The following is a 10,717-nucleotide window of genomic DNA, read 5'->3' on the forward strand; positions in this document are numbered from 1 at the left end:
CTAATAAATCACTCCAGGGACCTTGTTAGTATCAGCCGCCCACATTCTCTTCCGAACCTTCCACCAGCGAAGACTCTTGCTGCTTCAACGCCAGCAGATCCAGTTGGCAAGGTGACAAAATAAGAGGGGACCTCAGAGGACGAGGGAGCCCTTCCCCAAACCCTAGTGCCGCCAGCTACTAATCCAAAGACATACAGTTCTGATGCTTCATTCTCTTTATATATTAGGCGTTTAAAACATCGGAGTGCAGGCATGTGCTCTGAGGAAAGCAGGATTCGGGGTTCTTGTCAGCAGAAACACACACACACACACACACACACACACACACACACGTCTGTCCTCATTTGCAAAGCCAGTTATGAATGAGCATGGTTTCCTGGATAAATTCCCTTTTCCTTCTCCCCCCTCCCCCCCAAGCAAGTCTGACCTCATCTGTCATTCTCAGTGTTATGGAGGATTTGTCTGAGGCTGAGAACAGGTTGAGGCATGTCCAACAAAGAGGCCCCAGTGCTCAGAGGAGGGAAGGCAGCCGAGCAGTTTTAGGTCTTAAGGCAACTGATGAGAGGTTAAGGAGGTGAGAGTGGGGTGGGAGAGAAGGGTGAAGACAGGAGAGACAGATGTTTGGGATGCTTTCAAGAGAAACACAAGATTAAAAAAAAATGCAGTCAGAAAACAGGAAGGATATGAGAAGGGGGAAAAGGGAGTGAACTGAACACAGTCGTGCGTTTGATAGAATATAGCCCCGTCCAGATGGAGAAACTGCCATTAGCCCCAAGCAACATCCTCTGGACCATGGGGAAAAACACAGAAGAATGAATAGCTCTCCTTGGTGGTGGGATCATTTTGTGCTGAAGCTGGAGGAGAGAGTTACAAAGCAACCTCCGTCCTGGGCTTTCATCTCGGTTTTCTGGAAAGACAAGGCCCTAGCTTGTCAGTCTTTTCATGCTGCGACCACCAAGAGACAAGCTCGACGCAGAGCTCAAAATTCCCTGAGTCTGTGGGCTTTCTGTCCTAATTAGCTGAAGCTATTTCTAAAAACAAACTCATCATCTCCTCTCACAGATTCCTGTGCAGCCCTTTTCCGGCTGCTACCTGCACGCAGTGCCTTCCTGACTTCGGTCTGTTTCCCCTACTCAAGTTCCTTCTCTGGCATCAGTGTGCCACCTTGCCAACACATCCCACTTGCTCAGGCTTCTAGCACCACTTCCGCCATGAAGCCCATTTCCACCCTCTTTCCAGCACCCACAATCACCTTCCTTATTCTTTACTTCCAGCTTTTGTTACTTCATTCTGTTCTGCCCCTTCCCTCATCCTCCCTCCCCTCAGCACTACCTACTGGGTAGCTAATGGATTACTCAGCTTACAATATCGTTTTTGTGATATTATCAGCCTCTGACTCAAGAGCCTCCAATGACTTCCCATATTCTCTACAACCTCCTCTGCCTGCTGTGCAGCCTTTCATCCAGCCGTCATTTGTTGTCTATTCTGTGCCAGGCTACTCTGTCCCAGGTCCAAGATGAGTCAGGAACTTGATGTTTAGCGGGGAGAGGGCTGGTAACTAACTCACTGTGATTCAGGCTTCATACCGTGGTGATCTGGGGATGTGGATGAGGGGTGCTTAACTCAGAATATCACGTTATTTCTGGGCTGAGTCCCCAAAGGCAAATTGGAGTTAGCCAAATAAGGAGTAAGAGGAAAAGAATTCCAGGCAGATCGAGCTGCCTGTGCAAAGGCCCTGAGGCCAGAGACCTGGTAAGTATCTGGACATCACAACATCCAAATTCCTAATGGAGCATGAGCATGGAGTAGGAATGGCTTGATGAATTATAAAAGACTAGGGTACCATGTCAGGGGCTTTGGTTTCATCTTAAAAGATGTGGGGGAGCTAAGGAGCTTTTAGGCAGGTGTGGGACCCGATCAGTTTTGCATTTAGATCGGTCCCAGCTATAGTGTAGAGACAGGACCAGAAGTGGAAGAGGAAAGCCTGGAGGCAGGGGGAGGCAGGGCCAGTTAGAGGGCTGTTCAGTGATTCTGGTGAGAAATGACTGGAGATAGTAGCTGCGGTGGCTCTTCTCCTGAGGCACGTATTGTACATTGCCTTGTATTGTTATTTGGGTTTGTTTGTTTATATCAAAGTGTAGTTGATTTACAATGTTGTGTTAGGTTCAAGTACACAGCAAAGTGATTCAGATAAACATACACAAGCACGCACACTTATATATACCCATATATATACCCATACACACACATACATATGTACATATATTCCTTTTTTCAGATTCTTTTTCATGATAGGTTATTATGTTGAGTATAATTCCCTGTGCTATACAGTAGGTTATCTATTTTATGAGTATAATTCCCTGTGCTATACAGTAGGTTATCTATTTTATGTGTATTAGTCGTATGTATTAATCCCAAACTAATTTATCCTCCCAGCCACCCTTTCCCTTTGGTAACCATAAGTCTGCTTTCTGTATCTGTGAGTCCATTGAGTACATGTTTTTTAACTTCCTGAAATTCTTTCCTTCTCCCGTCCCCACCAGATTATAAATTCTTTGAAGATAAGTGCTGGACCTCAATCTTATCTATGTAGAGGCCTTTCAGTGCCAGGATCTGAACTGATATCAGTTGAACCAGAGAAGGTGAAAAAAATAAGTAAATAAATAACTGGGGACCAGCCTGGAAGCTAGGCGGGAGGGAGCTCCCAGCCAAAAGAAAGAAAGGAATTTGAGGCTTCTTTCACTCAGACCCCACACTTCCTGCAGCCCAGCTGGGTTCCCACTGCTATTTCTAAGAAGCAAATTCTGAGTCACCTCTTTCTTCCTAAATTCTCTTCCCCCAAAGGATAGGAAGGCTATAGGTCTTGGAGTAGGGAGGGTGCGGCACCATCTGATTCTTTCCCCTTTTCACAATATAGACAAAGGGCAGTGACATTGACAATGTAGCCAGAAGGGAACCCTTCGCCTCTCAGTCCTGGGATCTTGGTTCTGTTCAGCATGGAATATCACTTGGAAAGTGGGCAGAGGGTGCTGAAATTAGCCTTGAGAAGTTGGAGTGGGGTAGCGGGGCTGAGGGAAGGCAGATGTCTCTTAGACAGTGAGTAGAATCAATTCATTTCAGCCACTTCTCTGGTTACCCGGCTGTCTTGTAGGTAATTGCCTGTTTACTCACTTCTAGTTCTCAGAGGCTGTCGGACTCTTGCTGCTCTGGGAGTTGTGGGTTTACCGACCCCCCTTCTCCCCTTACCTTCTCCATTGTATTGAACCCGCTGGGAAGGAACAAAGACCAGAGTTCAAGTTCTAATGAGGTCTCCAGTGAGGCAGAGGTGATAGTCTTCATTTGGTCCCAGGCAGAGTGATGTTGAAATCCCAGAACTAGCCTTTAAATTGGCTGTTGGCCTGGTGTGCAGAATGAGCACCCTGGGGAGGTGAGCAGACCTGAGGAACTGGGTTTCCCTGGGAGAGGGGCTGGGAGTGCAAGTAGCCCTTCTGGATTCATTTCTTCCCCCACCTACAGTCTCTCCCCCAGAGAGGGCATTTGAGTGCTGTGATTTAATAAATCCCTGAAAGAGTGGATTAAAGATGTGATAAACACAGGTATGCAACTTGTACTCATAAAGCAGAAGATAAGTGAATCCTCGTATCGGACTGTAACTAGTAAGAACTTGGACGAATGCTCCCCAAGTGGAACAGATAGGTGTTAGTCCCTTCATTAGCCAAGGTCCTTTGCTGCATTTCTGTTGTGAGGGATGATCCCGTACTAATAAAGCTTCCTGCCTCTGGACACCAGCAGCTGGGTATAAACATTGACACCTTGCTAGTAAAAGCCATAGGTATGCAATTCATACTGTCTCCTCATTAAAGCACATTATTGCTTATTCGCAAATGATTAGGGCTGTAATCAACTAACCCTTAGGAGACCCCAGCTCAAAGGATCAAAGCTATTTTACTATAGACTGTCAATATGAACCTCATTGAAGAGTTTATTGTTGCTTCTGCTTAGAGATATTAGGTCCCTTAAGGACTGCCTTGCTCTCTGTTCAAGTTCAGTTCTCCCCTTTGGCCAGGACCCTGGGGAGGCAATTGGGAGTCTTTGGGCAGGAGGAGAAGGAGATGTATCTCCAAAGGCATGTGGAGTGTCTCTACCCCTTCCTTCCCTCCACCATGCTCTGCTCTCAGCAGTACTGATGGTCCCCCCCCCCCCCCCCCGCTGCAAAAGCCATCTTTTCCGAGGATTCCTCTGCCTGGAACGCTTTCCCCACAGACCTGCTCGGCCTGTTATCCTGGTAGATACTTCTCCTTGCTGAAATTATTCATTCACGTATTTCTCTTCCTGACCAGACTGTGCCCTCCTCAACTCTAAATCCCATTCATCTTTCTACTGCCTTAATCTAGATCAGAAGCCAGCACATGGTAAGTGCATAGCCTTAGTTGACTAGATGTTGTCTGGGGAGACTCAAGCACTGGTTTGGCCCATTCACTATCTGACTCTCAGCAAGTCACATCATCCTGAGTTTTAGCTTCTTCATTTAAAAATAAGTCCTGCCAATTCCAACTCACACAGTGAATTAAAAATGAGACAACTGTGGAAGTGCTGAACCAAACGCCAGGTGGTGGAGGTGGTAGGAAGGGTGTTCAGCTCCAAGCAAGACATATTTGTCTTAGTCTGCTCGGGCTGCCATAACAAAATGCCACAGACGGGGTGACTTAAACAACAGGAATTTATTTTCTCATAGTGTTGGAGCATGGAGATCAGCGTGCCAGCATAGTTGGGTTCTAGTGAGGGCTTGCAAATGACTGCCTTCTCATTGTACGCACACCTGGTGGTGGTAGTGGAGAGATTCTTTCCCCTCTTATAAAGCCACAATGCCTATGAACTCAATTTTAATTACATCCTAAAGATGGTACTCCAGATGCAGTCACATTGGGAATCAGAGCTTCAACATATGAATGTGCTGGTGGTTTGGGGGGGAGATGGACAATTCACTCTACAGTAATACTAAAGGATATTCAGCAGCACATAGAGCCCTTCAGACCTGCCTCCATGCCCTCCAACTTGCAGATCTGGCACCCTCCTGAGTCCAAAGCACCTTCTGTCTTATTCTCTGGGTTGTCAGATTGTCTCCTCTGGTCCTGTGTTAACATTTATTCTTTTATAACTCCCTGTCTCTTACTGGGGCAGCTCTTCTGGGCTTGGGTTTCTGGTGCCTAGACTTGGAGTGTGTAGTGGTTGAAGCTGTCCTATAGGCTAAGAAGTAAAAAAGGAAGTCATCTGGTATTTTAATGTGAAACTGAACCAAGGATACAGGAGTGGCTCTGAAAAAACAACTCCCATTTCTTCTCCCATTCAGAGGACACTGGGAAAAGGTTGTCTGTATCAAACTATGACATCTGGAGAAATAACCAATAAACTCTTAGGAAAGCATTTTGCAGCTAGAGTCTATGAATAATGACTTGTGTATCAGCTAATAGATGTCCCAGGAACTAAAGCATGTGTGTGGCAAATCCTACAGCTTATGAGGAATAGTTCATACATTACCTCATTTTCACAATAATCATTTCTCAGATGAGGAAACTTAGGCCTAAATGGCCCAGCAAGTCTCACGCCCTCTGATTGCACATCCCCAAACTCTTGACCATACCAAGGTAAGTCCACCATACCACGTCAAAAAAAACACAGGGTTCTAAGAACTAGGAAGGGAACTCTTGATGCTCCTCCACTCTAATCATGGATAAGTGAAACTCATTTGCCCCATATAACTCCTTTCTTCTGCTCTGCAATTTTATGGAATTTGAAGTGGGAAATAAATGTGGAATGAGCCAACATTCTTAGAGGAAAGGCCTTTACAAAAGCAGGTTATTATTTTATTATGGTCTTTTGATTTGGGACCAAATTTCAAAGGACCTGAATACTTTGTGTATTTCCTGGAGATGCCCTGGCCACCCAGGACAACTGAAGGCACTGTCTAGTTTTAATCATATTCCTTCACTAAACATTAATTTAATTCAAAACCTTTTCTGTTTTGAACTAAATTCCCGGGGCTCTGCGCTGCCCTAGCTCACCTTCCCAAAGTCGGGGGTAGACGCTGCCTCTGAAGAGGGATGGTGTAAATGGAACAGTCTGGTCTGCCCCATTCCTTCCTCCACCTCTTCCTTCCCCTATTTGGTGGATCAAAGTCTCCATTCTCAATTCTTTTTTTTTTTTTGTCTTTTTGCTATTTCTTGGGCCGCTCCTGCGGCATATGGAGGTTCCCAGGCTAGGGGTTGAATCGGAGCTGCAGCCACCCACCTACGCCAGAGCCACAGCAACTCGGGATCCGAGCCGCGTCTGCAACCTACACCACAGCTCACGGCAACGCCGGATCGTTAACCCACTGAGCAAGGGCAGGGACCGAACCCGCAACCTCATGGTTCCCAGTCGGATTCGTTAACCACTGCGCCACGACGAGAACTCCTCCATTCTCAATTCTTTAAGGCCAGAGATCTATCCGATCTGTGTCACAGCAGTGACCCAAGCCACAGCAATGACAACGCCGGATCCTTAATTCACTGAGCCACTAGGGAACTCCCAAAGTCTTCAATTCTGTCCCCATCACCCTGGAAGCTGGAGACACTCTTTTGGGGACCTGCAATACTCCCTGCACACCTCGCCAACAAACAAAACGGGCGAGGGTCACGCACGATGGAAATCTTCCTGGGAGTCGGGCCTGCAATCTCATCAAGGAGCAACAGGGACTTTTCAGAGTGCAGTGAACTTGGGGAGGGGCTTCCAGATCACAAGACTCGGTCGCCGAAGGGCGATTCCCCCACCAGCCCACACTTCCGGGTTTCTTACCCCCCCAACCCCCCCCACCCCCGACCCTCGGGTAGGAGAAGGCTTTATTTTCTAGGCACCCCTTGCACCTGACTGCGCAGGCCCGGGACTCTCCGCCAAGGTCTCCTCCCATCCCCAGAGAAAGGGCAGGGTGGGGAGATCTGGGGAGGATTTTGAGGGGCCGGAGGTCAGGCGCGGCCGGGGGAGGCTCTGAGGAGACAACACGGCCAGCGCGGCGCTCCTGCAGCCTCCACCGCCGCGGAGCTTCCTCCCCTGCTCCCGCCTTTCCGGGCGGGCCGGCGACGGGGAGGGCAAGCTTCCTGCGCCAGCTCCCCTGGCGCCTGCTGCCGGGCCCGTTGGTGGCCCCGCCCGAGAGCTGGCCGGGCCGCAATGGGGCGGGTCGGGGCCTGGGACTGAGGCCGGCGCTGGGGTCGGGGCGGAGCGCGCCGCAGACTAGAGACCGGCCCCGCCCGGCAGCGCTGGGAGTCGCCCCCACCTCCCCACCGCGCGCAGCGGCCGCCGTTGCCAAGGTTACCAGAGGGGCGCCCAGGTGGGAGGGAGGCAGCCTTGGCACCCGCCGGCGGACCTGCGCCGCGGGCGGGGCGGGGCGGGGCGGGGCTGGAGTCGCAGCTAGTCTCCATGGGAACCGCGCAGCTATTTCCAACCCCCGGGTGGTGCCAGTGGCGCGGTGCCAGGGTGCTAGGGTATTGCAGGACAGCGGCAATCTGCTGCAGCCTGGAACTTGACGATGCGCCCCTTTTGTAGCGCGGGGCCCGTGGGCAAGAGGCCCGGGTAATCGGAGGGCCCGCCCCCAGCGCGTCAGGCCTCCTCCCGGGCGCTCTTGGGCTGGGAGCCCGGCGGCCCCGGGTGCTCCCGGCTGCACGTGCTGCCCCATCCGCCGCCCTCGCCAGACAAAGCGGGGCCCTCCCGGCCGTGTTTCCCTGGCGCCCTCCTTCGCTCGACCGACCCTTTGATTTCATACTCTCGTCTTCATCTCGCTCGTCCCAGCCCTCACAGCTGTCTCCTGGAGCGCCTTCTGTTTTGTGTTTGCCACCTTAAGCTTGGCCTTCACTCCAGAGATTTGCCTTCAAAACCGACTCCGTTAGACCTTGCCCCTCCCCCACTCTGTCATCTCCTTTGCCAGCTTAATGCTTTTGTTGTGAGGGCGACTGCTCTGCCCTACCTTTTGTATTGTCCGCTGGCTCCCCTGCCTAACACAACCTACTTTCTGTCCTCAGCCTTTTCAAGACTTCCCGAAACCCCCTTAACATCTCTGCCTTTTTCTCTCAGGAGACTGGGATAGCAGAGGGGAAGTCGCCAATGGCTACCTGGATCGAGTCCCCTTTGTATTTCGTTCACATCACCCTTTTTTCTTCCACCGAGACACCGCTTTACTTGGCTACCGTCGGTGGCGCGGTGGTGGGCGTGTAAGAGGAGGTCTGCTTCCGCTGCCACCATTACCTGTTTCTTCGATGGTTAAGCTTGAGTAAAGGAAACTTCTGGGAACTGGCCAAAGACCCTCGACATGCCCCCCGCAGAGGAAACATCGCTAACGTCATCTCTGCTTGTCCACTCTGTGCTTCAGGTTACACAGCATCTGCCTCTCCCCACCTCTAGACTCCCCTCGCCCCTGTCCACGCCCCCACCCCCCTCAAGAGCACATTGTTCATCCTTCTGGCACCAGCCCTAGAAGAGGAAAGGGCAGGTCCTCCTCCCCAGGAAGGAAGGTGGGGCAGAGGAGCTCCCGCAGGAAGGGAAGGGAAAGGAGGGAAGGAAGGAAGGAAGGAAGTGGCCAACAGAAGAAGGTGGAATCCGGTGGGAGGGCTTTGCATTGTTTTCACGCCTTTCTTTTTTACCTCTGCAAAGTCAAGCCCAAGGCCATCCCAGCGGCAAACTTTTGCTGCCCTCTCCCAGAATGCCTGCTGAAACTGCCTCCTTGAGTCTGAAGGGGACCAGCGGAAACTTTGGGGAACATATTTTCGAGAGGTGGGCAGAGTTCAATGTATGCTGCCGATTTTTTAAGCATGTCCATGTTTTGTGTGTCCGTTTCCTTTCGTTTCTTTTCTGTCCAACAAAATCAGCTTTTATTTTGCCTTTTTCCCCATAAACAACCCAAGGGTGGAACTAGGCCTCAGGTAAGAAAAATGTATCTAATGTTTTCTGAGGATCTTCTGCCCTCAGAAATCTGCTTACAGTCTGTAATGCTTCACATTGAATGGGGCTTTATAGTTTATAAAGATCTGCCACTTAACATGACCTCATCTCAACCACTATTTTTACCTCTTCTTGGTCCCTTTCACCACTAACTTTAAAACTCAGTCTTCCGGGGAATAAATATTCATCAATATTGCTCTCTAATATTCCTTTCACTCTTTTTCAGGCCAAGGCTCAAATTGCCTGCCCAGGAACACAGTCAAGGAAGTGCTTTGGTCTATTCTAGGCTTGTGGTCCAACACCAGAGACAGCTTCCTTGTAAACTCGAAGAGGTTGATCATGGGTCTATTATTTGCATAGTGTATCTTTGCATCTGCATTCACTTAATATCCAAATGCTTAGAAAACTGCCAGCCAGTTTTGTGGCTCTAACAAGGCAGTGTCTTGTTCTTTGAACGCCTCCGAGTTAAAAACAGTTTATATGTGCTTTGGAAGTGCTTGTCTGAAATCTAAAGTTAACCTCTGTTTGTATTCACGTCTTCTGGATTAGTTACAGTACCCTGAACACTGAGCAGAGGACAGAGGGAGTAGGGTTTTGTTTTTCTCAGTCTGGAAAAGCCCATCCTTGCTCTGTCTGTAAGCATATCCTTCTGGGAGGAAAATGTTATCAGCAATATTTCGATGACCTGGGATGGGGCTGAGGATCAGGAAGGGAGCCCAACAACCCGAGGATCGTTTTTGTGTTTCTTTTGGTGTTAAATTGCTGTCTTGTTGATGGAGGAAAGTAAGAAGGGGTGGAGACCCGGCTCGGTGGAGTTGGGAGGAGCATGGGCAGAGTCGTGTGGGCTTGGCTTCCTTTTTCTTCGATCTCGCTTACCCAGTGAGCTAGAGAGAATTTGCAACCACCTTCAACTAGAGAACAATCCGCAAGCCAATCTGCCCTGGGCACTGCCTCCGGGAACTTACACTCTCGCAGATAACACAAGTTCTGCAAACAGATGTGTGGAGGGGTGTGGGATGCAGCAGTGGGGATTTTTCTGGTAAGCAGTAGAAAGGATTTTCTCATAACTAGAGCTCTCAACTGTGACAAGGGCTGGGCTTCCTTAGGTATTTACGGTCATAGATATGGTCAGGGAGTCTAGGCTAGATGACCACCCATCAGAAGTCCTACAGTGCATGTTCCTGGGCTGGGTGAGGGGCGAACTGATGACCCCTGTGGTTCCCTTCTAATTCTAAGAGCCCGCCATTTTCAAATATATTAGTGATCCTAGGCAGTGTGCAATGAATGGCGTGAACTTTAGAGGGATTCTCTTCACTGATTAGCTGTTGAGTGTGTACTTTGTCCTTTGGCTAGATGCTACGGCAGATCCAGAGATGTGAAGAACGGGGTTCAAGATCTTTGCAAAGGCCACTGCCACTCAGAGCAACCTGAGGCAGAAGGGTTCCAGGCCAGAGTGAGAGTCTCCCTTTACTTTTCAATCAAAGCCCAGGGGTCAGCATCCTCTTAGGCCATTGCCCTGGGATTTGTTTCTTCCTGAGACACCGGATTGAAAGATTTCCAGGGCTTTTGATCTGGAGGAGAGAGGGCAGAAAAGACAACCCGTATGAATCCAGAGAGATGTGCTGAGGGAGTGAGGCCATGTCTGGCAGGGTGAAAGCTGGGTGAAGATAGAGACCCCACCCCCACCCCCGTCCCCACCGCCGTCGGGATATGCTGGGATGGGGACAGGAATGAGAACTGGGAGGAAAAT

The 10,717-nt window shown here is 49.8% G+C and overlaps 1 long non-coding RNA gene across 1 annotated transcript; it reads left to right on the forward strand.

Moving 5' to 3' along the window:
* Positions 1-6,866: 6,866 nt before the first annotated feature.
* Positions 6,867-9,453, forward strand: LOC125111842 (uncharacterized). Its single transcript, XR_007130952.1, has 4 exons — positions 6,867-7,343; positions 8,104-8,398; positions 8,680-8,799; positions 9,194-9,453. It is a non-coding gene; the product is annotated as an uncharacterized LOC125111842 (long non-coding RNA).
* Positions 9,454-10,717: the final 1,264 nt, after the last annotated feature.

Source organism: Phacochoerus africanus, chromosome 11 (genome assembly GCF_016906955.1).
Source record: "Phacochoerus africanus isolate WHEZ1 chromosome 11, ROS_Pafr_v1, whole genome shotgun sequence".
Taxonomy (NCBI): domain Eukaryota; kingdom Metazoa; phylum Chordata; class Mammalia; order Artiodactyla; family Suidae; genus Phacochoerus; species Phacochoerus africanus.